This window comes from Mytilus californianus, unplaced genomic scaffold, assembly GCF_021869535.1.
Source record: "Mytilus californianus isolate M0D057914Y unplaced genomic scaffold, xbMytCali1.0.p SCAF_8, whole genome shotgun sequence".
Lineage (NCBI taxonomy): Eukaryota > Metazoa > Mollusca > Bivalvia > Mytilida > Mytilidae > Mytilus > Mytilus californianus.
Genome location: NW_026262734.1, coordinates 98,817,720 through 98,837,417, shown reverse-complemented (window position 1 = coordinate 98,837,417; position 19,698 = coordinate 98,817,720). Strand labels below are relative to the sequence as shown.

At 32.6% G+C, this 19,698-nt stretch overlaps 1 long non-coding RNA gene across 2 annotated transcripts; it reads left to right on the top strand.

The window, feature by feature from the left end:
• Window positions 1-880: 880 nt before the first annotated feature.
• On the top strand, window positions 881-18,244 carry LOC127711361 (uncharacterized). Of its 2 annotated transcripts, XR_007986653.1 has the most exons (4): window positions 881-1,088; window positions 4,286-4,363; window positions 11,292-11,729; window positions 17,921-18,244. It is a non-coding gene; the product is annotated as an uncharacterized LOC127711361 (long non-coding RNA). The 2 variants fall into 2 exon arrangements; XR_007986652.1 differs by lacking the exon at window positions 881-1,088 and having other exon boundaries at window positions 3,688-4,363.
• The last annotated feature ends 1,454 nt before the right edge of the window (window positions 18,245-19,698 follow it).

Genomic DNA, 19,698 nt, shown 5'->3' with positions numbered 1-19,698 from the left:
ATACCCTTGTGGTATATCTAATACTTAAACCTGCAACCTGCATTTTAGACAATTTCTGTATTCCAGTATTCCACTATGCAAATTAAAGGAAAATAATTTATATTTCATTTTTGGTTGCAGCAAATACAAATTTTTCGGCAAATTTTTCAACAAACTTTAACATACTCTGTTCAAATAATAAACATGATGCAACTAGACTATAATAAAAAAAAATTATCAGAATGAAATTTGGAAAAAAAAGCAGGACAGGGGTTTGAGTAATAAAAAGGCGTGATGAGACACTTTGGCCCAAAAAAAGGCAGGATGATTATTTATGGAAAAAAAAGTCAGGATAAACTAATGTAAGTCTAGTACACATTTTTGTTAAAGGGCCAGATGAAGCACGTCTCCGGGTGCGGAATTTTCTCGCTATGTTGAAAACCCATTGGTGGCCTTTGGCTGTTTTCTGCTCTTTGGTCGGGTTGTTGTCTCTTTGACACAATAATCCCCATATCCATTCTCAATTTTAATACAAAAAACTTAAAAAGGCAGGACCGAATAGAGTGAAAAATACAAAGGCTGCGGCTGAGGAAAGACATTACAACTAATAAAATGAAGTACAAAATTTTTCATCCTAGCCCCATAAAAATCAAATGGTGGTCCCTTATCAACCTTTAAACCCTTCCCCCATCCCCCCCCCCCAAAAAAAAAATCCAGTCCCTTTTTAAACGTACATTGCTCTCACACTTGTTTTAACTAAATGTTTACCATATATATTGCAATCATTTCAACAACATGCTCCTGTCGTACTGACGTGTTTTCATTCAGCAAAGCTCTGCATGACCTGCATCTTCAAGGCTGAGACTACTGTTATAGTAGTCTCAATTCAAGGTCACAAAAAGTTTGTCTTTCTTGAACTGGTTCCCTGATTTATTTGGATAACAGACGCTTTTTCTATCGACACTGCCACTCTGACTCTTTCTTGGCTCTTGTAGATCGAACTTTAACAGATTGAAGGTCAGAATGTTTGTTCCGATTCCACAGACCTGTTACCTGTTCTGTAAATTCCACCTTTTCCAGATGAACCACTTCAGTTAGGAAATCCTAAGGTAGGATATGGGGAAATCTGGATTTAGAATATTTTTTTGTCATCTGCTTGACCACAATAAAGTCAATGCTTAATAGATAGAGCAATAATTTCCCTTCTACAGTTTAATAAAACAAATTTAAAATTCAGAAATAAAGATAATTCATTGAATCAAGACTACTATAAAATATGGACCTATTCAAGTACACCTTTTAGCCAAAATTTAGGGTGTGCTTGACTGGATTGTATTTTTAAATGTTGTGTAGGACTTTTTGTAAACGATAAATGCTGGCATGGACATAATACTTGTAAGTAAGTTAAATTTTATAATGAAAATCTGTAATAGATAAAACTAATTAAAAGTCTGTGTTTTTTTTTTTTACAAAAATCTAGGCTTTACTTGCACAAAATCCCTATTTTCTATTCATCTACATCACAGGTATTTGGGGCATGGACCCTCCGTATTGGGCCCACTTAAAAAAAAATCTTTTTTTTTCCGTATTTCCAATTTTCTACAATGTTAGACATACAACCTGATAACAAGTCTCAACAATCCATTATTAGTCGATTACAATACCTTTTTTTACTATCAACACAAACCCCAAGTGAAAATGTAAAAATGGCTTGTCACTTTTATTCTGTATGTATATATCTGTTTAAAATTTTTTTAATACATTGTTGGCGAGCCATCTTATGTCTTATTAATATCGGGGGTGTGGAAATGCTATGCCCGACTCGCCCGACTCGTACATTTGAACACCCGGACAAGTAATTTATTTTGTCTGAGTTGCTCGTAGACAAGTAAAATAATATGCATGACAAAGTTTAGTTCAAACAAAAATAAAGAATTATTTTCAAAACTTATAAAGATGTTTAATTTCATGTAAAAGAAACCAATGATCAGAGAGTAAAAAACATATATTTAAGTCAAAACATCAATGTTCATGACGATGAATATTAAATAACAGAAATAGATCGATTACCAAAATTAAAAAAAAAAAATAAGTATGCGAACCCGGGTCACGTAAACATTGCATTGTCTTTGTCCATTGACCTGGGATTGTCGATTAGGATATATCCATCATTTAACGGAAGTGTCATTTCATTAGTTTTGTATCGAGTTTCTGAAAAATACTTAATAAAAATACAGGGCAATCAAGACAAAAAGAGTGACGAGTCGTGTAGAAAATGTAAAACACAAACGGAGAAGGACAAGAAGTATGAAAAAAAAAAATCGGAAGGGAGCATTTCAGACATCGTGGGTATCAGATTCCCCCTGGCTATCTAGGGAAGAAAATTCGGAAAAATAAATTGAAATTTTGTATAATTTGTAGACAGCATCCGACCCTTGCCGATCAAAAGTCAACCTTATTTGTTGGCAAAGTGGTAGATAGAAGGGACACTTTAATTGCCCATTAACTATCAAGAAAAAGCCAAGCAGTTGAGAGAAACAAATAAAATTCAATAGTTAATCTATTATTAGTTTTCATTTCTTCACTCACTGTCCTCAAAATTTAGTATATATGTACCTACTGGCTAGAATTTATAATTAAATATTGCTGCAAAATTGTCCTCTAAGTGTCATTTCATTCGGTTGGTTTGCTGTTGGGTTTCTGTCCCATTGATGTTAACCCATTACCTTCTTTTATTTGTACACATAAACACAATGACTTTCATTTATATTGTGATGCAAAACAGTTCTAAGAATCATGCATACAAGCTAACAGTTAAATACTTCAATATTTATTGGGACTTTCAGGACAAGTAACTTTTTTTACGGACAAGTTAAATTTACAGTTTTACTTGCCCACGGACAAGTGCTCACAACATACATTTCCACACCCCTGAATATTTACATGTACTTGGGACTTTTTAAATGTTCAAAACTGTTCTATTTGCTTAAAAGTAACCTGGAGAAATTTCTAGACACCATTCATTTAAGGTCAAAAGCCTTGTGACCTTAGGGTGAAACCCTACTGGAGCCCCAGTGTATGAATGCATGTACATATCTTACCAAGGAGGTTGATCTTACATTAGAGTCGGTTGGGGTAATTCCGTACACTTTCGGTCCTAAATGAAAGTCATTTGGTTCCCTGTTTGATAAACAAGAGAAATGTAATATGTATTGTATTTACCTGCCTGTACGAAATTACCCGGATCGGATCGACTATAATCTTTATCATGTTTATAGATTAATCATTTATACTAATTCTTTTTTTTTTTCATTAATAAAAAAATTCTGCAGATGATTAAGTATAATTTTATAAATAATATTTTTTTCCAACAAGCTATAAGAATGTTTTAAATTTTAAAAATTCACAGAATCTAAATAACAAAATTTTAACTTCGCATTATTTGTTAAAGGGAGTCCCCCAACAGTATATACTCAGTTCATCATTATGGTAGGATCACATGTCCTGTGCATGCTGTGTTTATAGTACATGTATAATAGATTTATTATGTCTCCTCTATCTGAAGTTTGGTTAAACTGCCTACTGGGAAAAACATTATTACATGATTACATTCCCAATTACATGTACTACTATTAGTCAATTATGTGTGAAACATTTCAATTTCATGGGTTTTAATCCCCCAGTGCATGATGTGAAACATCATAAGAATTTGTAGATATAAATGAAGAGATATGAAAATTTTATCCTCAGTACTGTGTCAGGCACTTAACGACAATAAAAACATTAATTTAGGGTAATAAATATTCCTAAAGAAATGAACATTGAGAAGTTCTCATTCTGACACACATTTCAATGATCAATTAAATCATCTTTTATTAGGGAGCTAACCATTTGATTTTTATGGGTGGGCTAGGATGAAAAATTTTGTCCTGCATTCTTTTTGATGATTAAGGCATCATGATAGATAATATTTAAACTCTTTCCTTACTTGAAAAAAGCACCTGGTTCCCTAAAGAGCACCAGGGTGCAAAATTTCAGGGGGAGGGTGCAGAGCCTCTATATTTACTGCTCTCCTGGATACTGATTTGTAAACATGTAAAAATAAGGCCGCTAATGCCCTCATGTATCATCAACAAAGAAAGTGACAAATGAATAATTTTATTTCCTTTTTGCAATTTCTCATTGATGTGATGTAAATTTTCTGTTAGAAAGTCACACGATTCTGTATCTATATACTAGTATGACAGTTTGCCTAAGTTTCACAAGACTGTTTTATCTTATTTTTGCAGAAATTTTTTTTTTCTAGGTGTACAACTGTGCAAGTATTGAACATCGCAGCTTGAAATGCAATGTGACCTAAAAGACAACATAATAATGGACAGATGTAAGTATTTGGTAATATAATAATAGTTAAAGATATGGGGAATGTATGAAATTGTTTGAAAAAGTCCACATATAATACACTCCTTGAAAGTAGATTTTTATCTTTTTTACTGTTCTGCTAAATGAGGGTTTGGATGACTGAGGGGGTCCTTTATGTCTTTATTCTTTAAATATTATACCATTTTCCTCTCTATTTAATATTTATTTTGCCCATTCATATTATCTCTATTCACTATATCTGTGTGCCCCATTATTCAATATTCTGTATTAGTTTTGCAATTGTTTCTCTATTCTTGATTTGTTTGTCCTTTATTCTGCACTTTTTTGTCAATTATTCTCTATTCTGTAAACCCCATCCATACTCTCCATTATGATATATATATTCCACTATTCATTCCAATGAAAAGATAAAAAAAGTTTTATGTTGTCCATATTCTAAATTGTTCTCTGATAAAATAATTAGTTACATAGTGTGCTAGTGACCTAATACGGTATATATGGGGTCAGTAAATACCATATGGGGATTCGCTCGAATCCCCATATGGTATTTACTGACCCGATATATACCGTATTACGTCACTAGCACACTATGTAACGAATTTATCTTACCGACTATCTTAACATGCGGTTGCTTTTAACCAATCATATTCCTACAAGTGTATAGGAGGTAAGATAAATATATATACCAGCATATAAAATTTGATTTCTCAATCACAAGAAATATCTTTTATGGTTTTGATCTCTATATATATATATGGAAAAATTGGTAAAATAGATATAAAAAAAATGAAAGAAATTAAAAAAAATGAAAGAAATGGATGGTAAGTACATTTGAATATATGATAGGAAGTTTTCACTTTGCTGGCGGTTTGTACATATATTGAAGATGTGCATGTGGTCAGGGTTTTGATTTTTATTGATATTTGCTCTTTTGCGAGACAGTTGAACTTTGTCATTTTTGGAGTATTTACTTGCATAAGAGGTGCATAGCTTTTCAGGATCACTCCTCCTACAGTTTGAAATGAAATGGCACCTTCATCAAAAACTTCATTTTAATGAGAAATAATTCAAATTTGAAGCATACAAGTAGTGAAATAATCTTTCCCTTTTAAGTTTTCATTTGTATGACGTCGTATTTTGAAATGATGTAAAATCACTAAATCATTCATGAAATTTCACGGAATTTTATTTAAATCTTAATTATATACATTTTAGAAGGTTTTTAATGCATTATTTCTTTTTTGTTAAATATGCATTGAATAGAAACAAATTTTATGTATTTGTTTTTCAATCTCAATTTGCTGAAAATCCCGGGATCCCTGCATGCATGTGTATCGCGCATGAATAGATCACAGTGAACTGGTTACGAAAGTCGTTTCGGAAACATATGGTTTATCAAGTGTAAACCAAGGAAAAAAATCTAATTCACCAATCCAATTCAAGTATTTATAGATATGCAAATCATATAAGAATTATTGCCCGTTAAATTTTACACAATTTGTTCATCATGTTTGCTTACATTTAAAAATCTTCTGCTCTGAAACAACTGGACCGAATACTTCTAAACTTTACCTGAATGTTCCTTAAGGTATCTAGTTTATAAATTGTATCCGAAGTTTTGATCCATCAACAAACATGGCTGCCATGGCTAAAACTAGAACATAGGGGTCAAATGCAGTTTTTGGCTTATATCTCAAAAACTAAAGCATTTAGAGTGAATCTGACATGGGGTAAAAATGTTCAACAGGTGAAATCTATCAGCCTTCAGCTGAACCGAACAACCCATTGTTAGGTTGCTGCCACTAAATTGGCAATTTAAAGGAAATTTTGCAGTTTTTAGTGATATTCTTGAATATTATTGAAGATAAAGATAAAAAAAGGTTCAGCGAAGTAAGATCTACAAAAACGTTTATGTGACCAAAATTGTCAATTGACCTCTTTTAAGGAGTTATTGCCCTTTAAAGACAATTTTTCACACTTTGTTCATCTAGTTTGCTTGCCTTACTTCAAAAAATCTTCTGCTTTGAAACTGCTGAATTTTTTTGAGCCAAACTAGGGCTGAATGAGTTTCACGAGTATTTAGTATATTTTTTTTATTTTATTTCCTTGCACGTCAAGAAACATAGCCACTATGGCTATAATGGAACATAGGGGTAAAATGCATTTTTTTTGCTTTTCAAGAAAATATGACAGATACAAAGAACATTTAAATGGCATTTTTAAGCCACTCATTAATAAATATTGAAAAGCAAAAATAATCATTGATGAAAGATTTTCAGCAAAATGTTACAGGTGAGCGATTAGGGCTCTTGAGAGCCTCTTGTTTTAAGATATAAATGGGAGAGCTATCTTTTTAAAGTTTGAAATTTTTTAGAGATAATTTATTGTAATATTGTCTGTCTGTTTGTCCCCTCTTACACTCTTTATACATGTACTTGGATTTCAGGATTTTATATGCAGAATAGCTTTGACAGGCTCAGCTAATTCTAAATGGTCTGGAACCCCACCTTTTTTTTTTACTATCAATGCATTTGAATGGGGACATATAGTTGGAACCCCCCCCTTTATCCTGGGTTAGGACCACCCAGAAGTAAATTATGTAAAAATAAAATTCCATTTTTTCCGTATTTTACTTATAAATAGACTTAGTTTTTCTGCCAGGAAACAACACATTCACTCTGTGGTTAAAGTTTTTGTTGAGCCTGCGACTTTTGTCGCAGAAAGCTCGACATAGGGATAGTGATCCGGCGGCGGCAGCTACGGCGACGGCGGCAGCGGCGTTAGCTAACTTCTTAAAAGCTTTATATTTAAGAAGGTGGAAGACCTGGATGCTTCATACTTTGTATATAGATGCCTCATGTTACGAAGTTTCCGTCAGTCACATGTCCAATGTCCTTGACCTCATTTTCATGGTTCAGTGACTACTTGAAAAAAAAGTTCAGATTTTTTGGAATGTTAAATTCTCTCTTATTATAAGTAATAGGATAACAATATTTGGTATGTGCGTACCTTGCAAGGTCCTCATGCCCGTCAGACAGTTTTCACTTGACCTCGACCTCATTTCATGGATCAGTGAACAAGGTTAAGTTTTCATGGTCAAGTCCATATCTGAGATACTATAATCAATAGGTCTACTATATTTGGTGTATGTAATGATAGTAAGGTGTACATGTCCAACTGGCAGGTGTCATCTGACCTTGACCTCATTTTCATGGTTCAGTGGTCATAGTTTAGTTTTTGTGTTTTGGTCTGTTTTTCTAATACTGTATGCAATAGGTCAACTGTATTTGGTGTATGGAAATATTTTACGATCTTCATGTCAGTCTGGCAAGTTTTATTTGACCTTGACCTCATTTTCACGGTTCATTGCTCAATGTTAAGTTTTTGTGTTTTGGTCTGTTTTTCTAATACTGTATGCAGTAGGTCAACTTTATTTGGTGTATGGAAATATTTTACGATGTACATGTCAGTCTGGCATGTTTTATTTGACCTTGACCTCATTTTCAAGGTTCATTGCTTATGTTAAGTTTTTGTGTTTTGGTCTGTTTTTCTTACACTTTAAGCAATAGGTCAACTATATTTGGTGTATGGAATGATTGTAAGGTGTATATGTCTGTCTGGCAGGTATCATCTGACCTTCACCTCATTTTCATGGTTGTTTGGTCAATGTTCAGTTTTCCTGGTTAACTTTTTTTCTTAGATACATTAAGCAATAGGTCAACTATATTTGGAATGATTTTAATGTGTACATGTCTGTCTGGCAGGGTTCAAATGACCTTGACTTCATTTTCATGGTTCATTGGTCAATATAGAATTTCCATGGTTTTCTAGGTCTGTTTCTTTTATACTATAAGCAATAGGTCATCTATATTCTGTGTATGGAGGGATTGTATTAAAGGTGTACATGTATTTCTGGCTTGGTTTATCTGACCTTGACCTCATTTTCTTGGATCATAAATGTTAATGTGATACTTGTAGTAAAACTTTATATGTAGGACTATCAACATAAAATCAATGGTCAGTTTAGTAGGCGAGACATTTCAGCGTGTGCACTCTTGTTAAAATTTTAATAACTTAATTAATTTCTTATACTATTTTGGATTTGTACCAAAGTTGGACAGAAGCTTGTTTATGATCAAAAGCTAGTATCTAGAAGGAAATTTTGTAAAAAAATAAATCCATTTTTTCCGTATTTTACTTTTAAATGGACTTAGATTTTCTGCCAGGAAACAACATATTCACTCTGTGGTTAAAGTTTTTAAAATTTTAATAACTTAATTAATTTCTTATACTATTTTGGATTTGTACCAAACTTGGACAGAAGCTTGTTTATGATCAAATGCTATAGTATCTAGAAGGAAATTTTGTTTTCTTCCAGTTAAAGTTTTTAAACATTTATTTGATTCATAAACTATCCTGCATTTTTACCAAACTTGGACAGAAGCTTCTTACAATCAAAAGATAGTATCAAGAGGAATATTTTTATTGATTTACTTCCTCATTTTTGTTGAGCCTGCGATTAACAGAAAAGGTAGGTGAGACACTGGGTTCCGCGGAACCCTTACAAATTTTTTCTAATACTATATGCAATAGGTCAACTATATTTGATGTATGGAAATTTTTTATGATCAACATGTCAGTCTCGCAGGTTTTATTTTACTTTGACCTCATTTTTCATGGTTCATTGCTCAGTGTTAAGTTTTTGTGTTTTGGTCTGTTTTTCTTAAACTATAAAAAATACTTAGTAGGTCAACTATATTTGTTGTACGGAAGGATTGTACCTGTCTTGCATGTATCATCTGACCTAGGCCTCATTTTCATGGTTCATTGGTCAATGCTTAGTTTTCTTGGTTATAAGTCTGTTTCTTAAAAACTATAGCAATAGGTCAACTATCGATATTTGGTGAATTAAATGATTGTCAGGTGTACATGTATTTCTTATTATTGGTTAATCTGATCTTGGCCTCATTTTCTTGGATCATGTAAAGTTCATATGAAACTTGTAGTAAAGCTTTATGTTTAGGACTATCAACATAAAATCAATGGTTAACACAGAAGGCAAGACATTTCAGCGTGTGCACTCTTTTTCAGATATTATAATTGGTGTATGAAATGATTGTAAGGGGTGCATGTCAGTTTGGTAGGTTTCATCCTTGACCTCTTTTTCATGGTTCAGTATTGTATGTTAAGGTTTTGTGTCTTTGTCAGTTTTTCAAATACTATAAGCAGTACCTTAACTATATTTGGTGTATGGAATGGTTATAAGGCTTATATGACTGTCTGGTAGGTATCATCTGACTTTGACCTCTCCTTCATGGTTAATTGGTCAATTGTTCAGTTTTTGTGTTTTTTGTCTGTTTTTAAAATACTTAAAGCAGTATAGGTCAACTATATTTGATGTATAGAATGATTGTAGGGTGTACATATAAAAAAGAGGATGTGGTATGATTGCCAATGAGTCAACTCTTCACAAGAGACCAAATGACACAGAAATTAACAGCTATATATAGGTCACAGAACAGCCTTCAACAATGAGCAAAGCCCATACCGCATAGTCAGATATAAAAGGCCCCGAAATCACAAATGTAAATCAATTCAAACGAGAAAACAAAGGCCTAATTAATGTACAAAAAAAATGAACGAACAACAAACGACAACCACTGAATTACTGGTTCCTGACTTGGGACAGGCACATACATACAGAATGTGGCAGGGTTAAACATGTTAGCGGGATCATAAATTCATATATTTTAGAAAACTTAAGAAAATCTGTTATATTATAGAAATTTTATTAACATTAACAATATTAAATGTTGTACTTTAAACTATATATATTTGATTTATGCTTTTACATTAATATTTTAATTCCCGTATTGCTATGAAATTTATTATATGTTTTTTCTCATGGCAGCTCTAATATAAAAACGTATTTTTCTTTGAAGTTCATTATCTTCTTCATTTCTAAACACTTGTTTAATTATACACCTTTTTTTCTATAGCCATTATTATTACAGCTGGTCAGTGGTCATAAACCTATGAAAATGAGTCAATTATTTAACCACAGAGCACTACCCACATGTTCTTATCCTGTGTATTTGATGAATAATTTTAAAACTAATTTTCATCAAAACTCATTAACAGGGCAAGATATGGAAATTTATTTTTCTTCTGTGGTTTTAGAATATTAAGTAACAAAATGAAAATGATATTTTGATAAACATGTTGTTGTCTTTGTATTAATTGTGCTCTCATAAACCATCAGATTAGTACCACTATGTACTGTACTGCAATAAAAAAAACATGAATCAATATCAGGGAACTTGAAGTAATTGAAAACCAATACCGTATATATAGTTGGCTATAAAAGGGCCGGATATGTACAAACTTAGGGTTCTGAAGAAATGTTCGATTGCCTATAATTGCCTACATCCACTTCATTTTAACTCTGACGGATAGTTGTTTCTGGCTGTCATTAGTCTGTAGGTTTGGTTTCAATTACTTCAAGTTCCCTGATATCAATGGATATTGATTCATGTTTTTTTTATCGCAGTACAGTACATACTAATCTGATGGTACTAGTTCAAAACCCAAACTGCACTCTAACTTTACTTTGCCTCAACCAAGTGTATTGAAACTTATACACAATGCTTATTAACACCAAACACTGATCAAGTTTGGGTGTCATCTCTTTCACCATTCTCATATTATGTAACTTTATTAATAAAAAAAATTGATAAATTTGAGATATATTTACAAGCAGGCCGGGACATCTGTGTTTCATTGACACATTCTTGTTTTATTTATTACATATTTTAGTGTATTAAAAGTATTTATACTGCTTCCACTTTTCAAAATTCTAACAAAGCTCTACCTCTTTAATGGATAAATAAATGATACTAGTCAAGAACTCAACAGATATTTTTTTTCAGGTTCTCTGGTCGTTCGTACTTGTTGGCCACACACATGGAGATATTGATCCTGCTTTCAGCTAATATCAGAAAAATTAAGAACAAAGGATGCTGAAACTGTGCAGTCACTGTTCAGGATTATTCCAGATGTTTCAAAAGTGAAATTATAATACAATATATGTTACTGGTTAATTCCTATGATTAGTAATTTTAAACAACACACAGAGACTTTGCATTATTGTTTTACAAGAGAGACACCAAAAGATGCAATCAACATTTATCATTTTTATCAAAATACACCCAGGACAAACCATGGATACACTTAGCTTGAAATATTGTGCTTTCTTACCAGAATTGCCTGGATGTAAAAGAAATGAAGAACCTAAATTCATGACAACAATCAGGAGATACGCAGAAGAACTAGTATAAATGGTTAAAGATGAAAGAATGCAGAATAAGGTACTGTCACATTCAGTCTTAATAAGAGTCCTGCTGCTTTATATATATGCATTTTTAGGCAGTTAAGCTGCCTTATGCGTGCACCCTAGATTTGTGTTCTACCAAATAAATGCTGAAATGCATGCCATTGTTATCTAGCTGGCTAGATTATGTATTCATAACTAATTGGACATTTTTTTAATACTTTTATTTCTGGAATACAAAAAATATGACCAGAAAAACCTTAAATGATCGTCGAACTACCCAAAACTTTTGAAGTTGCACATAGGAAGTAGTGCTCAATAGAAATCCGTACGTAGTTTATTATCCCCTGTGCTTTTGGCTACGATGTCAAAGAACAATTGTATGAAATATTTCATTGCCGAAAATCGGTAATTACAAGTCGTTTATATTTCGCAAATGGCAAAATGCACAGGAATATTGTTCATGTACAACAAATCTCTATGATAGAGGAAATATATAAAGATATATAATTAATGGGTGGTAATTTTTAACTTATCTTGCCAAATAAGGTGGTTGCTATTTTATGAATGAAACGAGGTCATGAAACAGATGCGGACATCGACATTGATGGGATGTTTTAAGTAATGTGGACAACTCGTCCCCGAGACAAGTCGGACCGAATCCACTCAAACCGTCTAAGAAGACAACTTTGACCGTTTGTCAGATTTACTTAGGGTTTCATAAAATATTAGACTAACATGTCTAGCGGAGCCATTAATCTTTTGTTTGTGCATTGGGGTCTATTTAGGGGTATTTGGAGGGGCCTGAAGAAGGGAGGGGTTTACTATAGAACCCTATGGGATTTATTTTTTTTTAATTTTCAAATGACTATTTCTCGAAAACAGTAAGTGATAGACACATGCAGTCTTCAGTAATGAGAACAGGACAATAAAAAAATCAACCAAAATATAGGGTGAGTCCCTGGGGGTCATCCCAACCCCCTTTAATTTGAAAATGTACTTTCATCTTGTAAACTGTTGCGATCCCCACCCCTAAACATTATATATACTTGTATGGGACAATAAAAGAAATCAAATGAAAATAATTTGGGGGAGTTCCCGGTGTCGTCCCACCCCCTCCTGTTTGAGAACTTGGAAATGGTTGAGATCCCCACCCCTAAACCATATATATTCATGTATGGGACAATAAAACAAATCAAATGAAATATATGGGGAGTCCCTGGGTTCACCCCACCCCCTCCTGTTTGAGAACTTGTAAATGGTCGAGATCCCCACCCCTAAACCATATATATTCATGTATGGGACAATATAACAAATCAAATGAAATATATATGGGGAGTCACTAGGGTCACCCAACCTCTCCTGTTTGAGAACTTGGAAATGGTTGAGATCCCCACCCCTAAACCATATACGTTCATGTATGGGACAATAAAACAAATCAAATGAAATATAGGGGGAGTCTCTGGGGACACCCACCCCCTCCTGTTTGAGAACTTGTAAACAGTCAAGATCCCCACCCCTAAACCATATATATTCATGTATGAGACAATAAAACAAATCAAATGAAATATAGGGGGAGTCCATGGGGACACCCCACCCCCTCTTGTTTGAGAACTTGTAAACAGTCAAGATCCCCACCCCTAAACCATATATATTCATGTATGGGACAATATAACAAATCAAATGAAATATTTGGGGAGTCCCTAGGGTCACCCACCCCTCCTCTTTGAGAACTTGGAAATGGTCGAGATCCCCACCCCTAAACCATATGTATTCATGTATGGGACAATATAACAAATCAAATGAAATATAGGGGGAGTCCCTGGGGTCACCCAACCCCTCCTGTTTGAGAACTTGTAAATGGTCGAGATACCTACACCTAAACCATATTTATTCCTGTTCATCATTTCAAAAAGATTTGAATGACATACAGGGTCAATCTCCTAGGTGTCACATATGCATATCACTTTACTAGACCAAACCAATATGGACTGGACTTTGCCAAATGTCAGGAGACCATAGGAATGACGAATTATGGGGGCTTTGTTTGGGAGACTTCGTAACGGCATCCTGTTACAATTATTTCTTGTTTATTATAAAATTTTATTGATGCAAAAAATGAGTCTAGGTTAATTGAATTTATTTTAATTATTTATTAAATTATTTCTGGGCCTATAATAAATTTCATTTATGGCTCATTTTAAAGAAAACATATAAGTCTTTCAAGCAGTGTAAAGCCCAAGAATATTTGACCAACTGTTTTATAATCACCTGTCATTTTATTCCAAACTTGGTATGGAGTAACATCATGCACTTGGGGTTGAAGATGGGGATCATTTACATTGATATATGAGTTGCTTTTGAAAACCTTGATGAAATATTGATTAATTTGCCTAAATAATCAATTCTTTTAATGAACATAAATGTACAATATACGAATGTTTAATGTTTGTTCTTTCAAATCTTAAAAAAAAATTGAAGCAAAACTGCCACAGTTTTATAATTACGTTTGCCTTGGTTTTTGGTTAACAGCCTACAGCGCTTACAGTGCTTTGATTTTATGCCCCGTCGTAGCGGAGGGGGCATTAAGTTTTACCCTTGTACGTCTGTACGTAATTTGATATAAGAAGATGTGGTATGAGTGCCAATGAGACAACTCTCCATCACAATTTGTGAAAAAAAACCATTATAGGTCAAAGTACGGTCTTCTACACGGAGCCTTGGCTCACACCAAACAGTTAGCTATAAAAGGCCCCAAAAATGACTAGTGTAAAACCATTCAAATGGGAAAACCAAAGGTCTAATCTATATAAAAAATGAGAAACGAGAAACACTTATGAACCACATCAACAAACCACAACTACTGATCATCAGGTTCCTGACTGAGGACAGGTGCAAACAAATGCAGCGGGTTTAAACGTTTTAATAGGTACCAACCTTCACCCTTACCCGAAACAATAGTGTAACATCACAACATAGAAAGACACAGTATAGATGGAAAATTTTTTTACAAAATAAATAATTTTGTTGTTCATAGTACGAGAAACAGAAGTAAAAATTTAAAGTCATACTAAACACTTATCAAAGCAGCTGGTATATATCAAAAATAGAGAAACATTGAATAACAAAAAACATTGCGATTGTATCAACAGGTCAACATGAAAGTACGATTTGAGAGTACTCGCAGCTACGTATACTGAAAGCTAGTTAAAAGCCAAAATTAATCAATTAATAATAAAAAAATCATGCATCAGAGACTAAAATCAACTAAAACATATCCCAGGGATTTAGTATTTAATATCATGCATGGACAGTCAAAGAAGACATGACTTGTGCAATGCCAAAAATAAAAGTATCGACAGGCTGTAGGATAGTTATGTTAACCTCTATATAGAAAAAATTAACGTGGATTTGTATTTATACATCCCACTTAAAAAAAATACAAATTTAGTTATGTTTTAATTTGCTGATGACAAAATCGTTATTTGTGCTAATGTAAACTATAATCAAACATCTTAAATTACAACATTTGTAAGATAACCTTTACTAATAAGTTTGTTTAATTTAGGTTCGATGAGTTTACATGGATCACACAGTGATTTCCGTGCTTTTAGTACAATATTACTGTAAAATTTAGGATGTGAAATACCGTTTTTTATAAGTTTTCTTCAGGTACAGCCAAATTTACTAATCAAATCTTTGTATCTATGAAAGAATTTAGTAAAAGTTTTAAGTAATTTATGGTAACGAAATCCCTGACTTAATAATTTACCAGTGTAAGTCTGTACGTCCCATTAATTGGTTTCTGTTCTCTAACTTTAGTTTGCCTCAACCAAATGTTATGAAACTTATACATTGCTTATTACCACAAACCACAAATCAAGTTTGAATTTTGGTAGCGTCACTTTTACCATTTTAGATCTAGAGTTATGCCTCTTTACAAATGGAAAAATTGCTGATTTTTTTGGTGTCCGTTCTCTAACTTTAGTTTGCCTGAACCAAATATTATGAAACTTATACACAATGCTTATTACCACAAAACAAAGATCAAGTTTGAATGTTGGTGGCCTCACTTTTACTGTTCTAGAGTTATGCTCCTTTACAAATAGAAAAATTGCCAAGTTTTTACACGCCAGTTTACGGGACGTATTATGGTATATCGTTGTCCGTCCATCCGTCTGTCGTGAACATGTCTGACAATCAAAAACGCTTGAACCAATTTACATGAAACTTTGGTGAATTAGTTATATCTGTTGACGTGTGCTCCCTTTCGTTTTTTATAAATTTTAGGCTTTGAGTTTCCAAGTTTTGGTTTTTTTTTTCATTAAAAAAGGGGGAATTTCCAGTTTTCGGACAATAACTCAAAAAAAAATTCACCAATTTGCAAGAAACTTTGGTGATTTGTTTATATCTATTGACATGATCTCCCTTTCGATTTTTATAAATTCAAGATTTTACGTTTCCGAGTTATGGAGTTTTATTCATTAAAAAAGGGTGAATTTCCAGTTTTCGGACAATGACTCTAAATGCTTTCTGCAGTTTTCATGAAACTTTAGTGAATTGTTTATATCTATTGACTTAAGCTCCCTTTTGATTTTTATCAATTTTAGGTTTTAAGTTTTGGAGTTATGTGATTGTATTCATAAAAAGGGGGGATTTTCCTGTTTTTTTTTAACAATGCTTTGAGCAGTTATCATGAAACTTTGGTTACTGGTTGTATCTATTAAGATAACCTCCCTTTAGTTTTTCATGAATTTCTGATATGACATTAAGAAGTTATTGAACTTTATTCTTTGAAAAAGTGATGGGCATATATCATGCACTCATGGTGCAGCTGTTTATTCATTTTAGTTCACTATAAAGTTAAGTTTGCTTAATCAAATGTTCAACAACTTATACACAATGCATATTACATTGTACCACAAAACTCCGATCAAGTACTCATTTGGGTACTGTGTGTCACTTTTACCATTCTTGATTTATTACCCTTTAAAATGTTATATGCAAGCGGGGGCATCATCTGTGTCCCATGGACACATTCCCCATTTATTTATTCACAGAATTTTGAAAGGAATAAATAATACATGATTTTCACATAGATAAAACATATTGTTACAAGAATTTATACCTGTTTAGTACAGATGAAATGCAACTCAACAACAGAAAAAATAAATAAACAGCATAGATGCAGTTTTGACCTATATATACTTGTGTAAAAATAAGGAGATGGTACATGATTGCCAATGAGACAACTATCCACCAAAGTTTGAATAAAGTGGATGTAAGCAGTTATAGGTAACTGTACAGCCTTCTACAATGAGAAAAACCCATACTGTATAGTCGGCTATAAAAGGCCCCGAGAAATCTAACGGCCTAATTTATAACAAAACAAGTAGCGAAAATCAAATATATAACATACATATAAAACCAACGATTTCCATGGAAGTATTGGCTCCTGACTTGGGGACAGGCACATAAAGAATGTGGCAGGTTGAACAAGTTTTTGAGTGCTCAACCCTACCCTAACCTGGGACAGTGGTGTTACAGCACAACTTAAGAACAAACTATAAAAATCAGTTGAAAAGGTTTCATCATATTTTTATAGGTCAACTGTCTTGAAATGATTAACAAGTGATTGTAGAATTTAATAAACATCGCAATTGTCAATTGAAAAGCCAAAAACAAACAAACATCTACTATCAACATCAAATTCCTTAAAAACAAAAGCTTTAAGATACAACTTTAGATGACAGGAAAAGTCTTGACTTTGGATAGGCACATGGACTTGCAGTAGTTTCTGAAAACTCAATATTGCTCCCTTTTAAATCTTGATCAGTATTTGTAAAATGAAAAAAAGTTACATAGAAGAATGCAGGTTGCCAGTAACATTCAATTGGAGAAAGGGAAAAGATTACTCAACTCTACACTGAAATAATTTTGAAAACTATTAATGGCTATACTATCTTTATTGTAAAAAAATGTTGGAAAAATTATGTACCTTATGATCATGTTTTGTTTGAAACGTCACACAAGGCGTTTCACACAAGGCAATCAAAATGTTCAGAGGGGGAAATGAAGTTTTTTTATAAATGTCAAGTGTGAAAGTCTCAACCTATCAACATGATCAAAATTGTTGACCTCACTATTAATATTTACATTTAGCATGTACAGTGGAATAGAATGTTTTTGTTATCTTTTATTAAATGTTATTTTACTTTGCTCTTATAGGCAGGATTGAAAGGAAGAAAGAACTAGTCATCAGTAAAGAAACAGATCAATTTATATAACATGTAATAATTCCATCTGAATATAACAAACATTGCACATGTTATGAAGATTTGTTCACATGTCTACTCTGATTTGTACCCGTAGTTATGTATTTGTAATATTATATAGTACATGTATTTTATTTTAGAACAGTATTTTTTTTTCCTGTGGAGAACATCAAAGAAATTTAGAAAAATATAATTAAAGATAGTTTCTTCCATTTTTTCTGTGACAAAAAAAAAATTGTGCAAATTAGGAAAATGAAATGAGGCTATATTATTAAATATTTTTAGTTTTAGTTTTTTTTTACGTCCTATTTTAAAATTTCATTGGCATTTGAAGTAATGAGTTGAAACCAGTTTTTATCAATCATTTGTTTTTTCAAGATGTACAAACAGTACAGTAGGTTAAGTCTTTGGTGTACATTAGTTTACTATGATGTTAAGGTCAAATAAAATTGAAACTTTGTACTTACAAGTGTTCATTATGAAGTCATTTTTTTAAATAATTACAAATGAGTTACTGAACACGGAAATGTGATTGTAGACACACATCTCAATCCCATAGAGCACCGCCCTCCTCACCAGCCTCTCAGTAACCTAATGGTATATTGACTTTGAAAATTTCCTTAGTTTACACTGTAAGGTTTGTGATAAGTTCAGTTTAAGGAGAACCATTAATAGTATGTTAGGGATATTTTATTTGCAGTTGAATAAGCTTTTGGACAATGCATGTGCTTGGGGATTTTTTTTTACCTTGAACCTTCAATCATGGTCAAATAACTAAGAATCTTTTGCAAAGTTTACATGTTAAAGTTTATGCTTAGGCCAGTTTAAAATCGACCACTTATCAGAGGCGGATTTAGAGGGGGCCTGGCCCCCCCTCTTTTGTGGGACAAATTTGGTTGATTATATATAGGGAATCACTGAAGCATGACAAAAGAGATGCAGTAGAGAGCAACCTTTATATTTCTTAGAAAATACTTTTTTCGGAACTGTAATGAAAAGTATGCTTATAAACAAAATTCATATTTTTTTTCAGTTAAAGACATATTTTTTATGAATCATAATATTTCAACAAATGTTTGAAACAAATTAACATAAAAACTCTCTAAATGTATTAAAATTCTGTATTGTAAAATCTTATCAATTTTGTTTTTTTGGGATTTTTCCCAATATATGTTTAAGAAATCTGTAGCATAATTTTTACTTGTAGATTTTATTTCGGGATTTTTCCCGAAATGGGTAAAAAAAGTCTATGCAACAAGTGTGTGCTTGATAATAGATTTATATTTTCGGGATTTTTCCCGAAATGTGAAAAAAATTATTAGTCATGATTTCTAGCATATACTTTGGGTTTTCGGGATAAATCCCGAAATATTTGAAGACATCTGTGTTATACATTTTGTACTTAGTTTATTTTTGTCTGGATTTTTCCCGAAATGTGTTTCAGATCTATTTGTCAAAATGCTTTGCCAACATATATGTTATAAATAATAATGTTGAAAATGATTTCGGGACATTTCCCGAATAAAAAGTTGTCACATACATCTTTACCACAAATATTTTGAAACTTTAATATATTTTGGGAAATTTCCCGAAAATTAAATGTAAGTTTTATCAATTATATGAATAAAAACAGGGAATATTGTAAAAATTGTGTGTTTCTTTATGAAATCTGCATTCATTTATGGTAAACATTGAAAAATATTATAAAAAGGAATAAAATGGATTTTACTC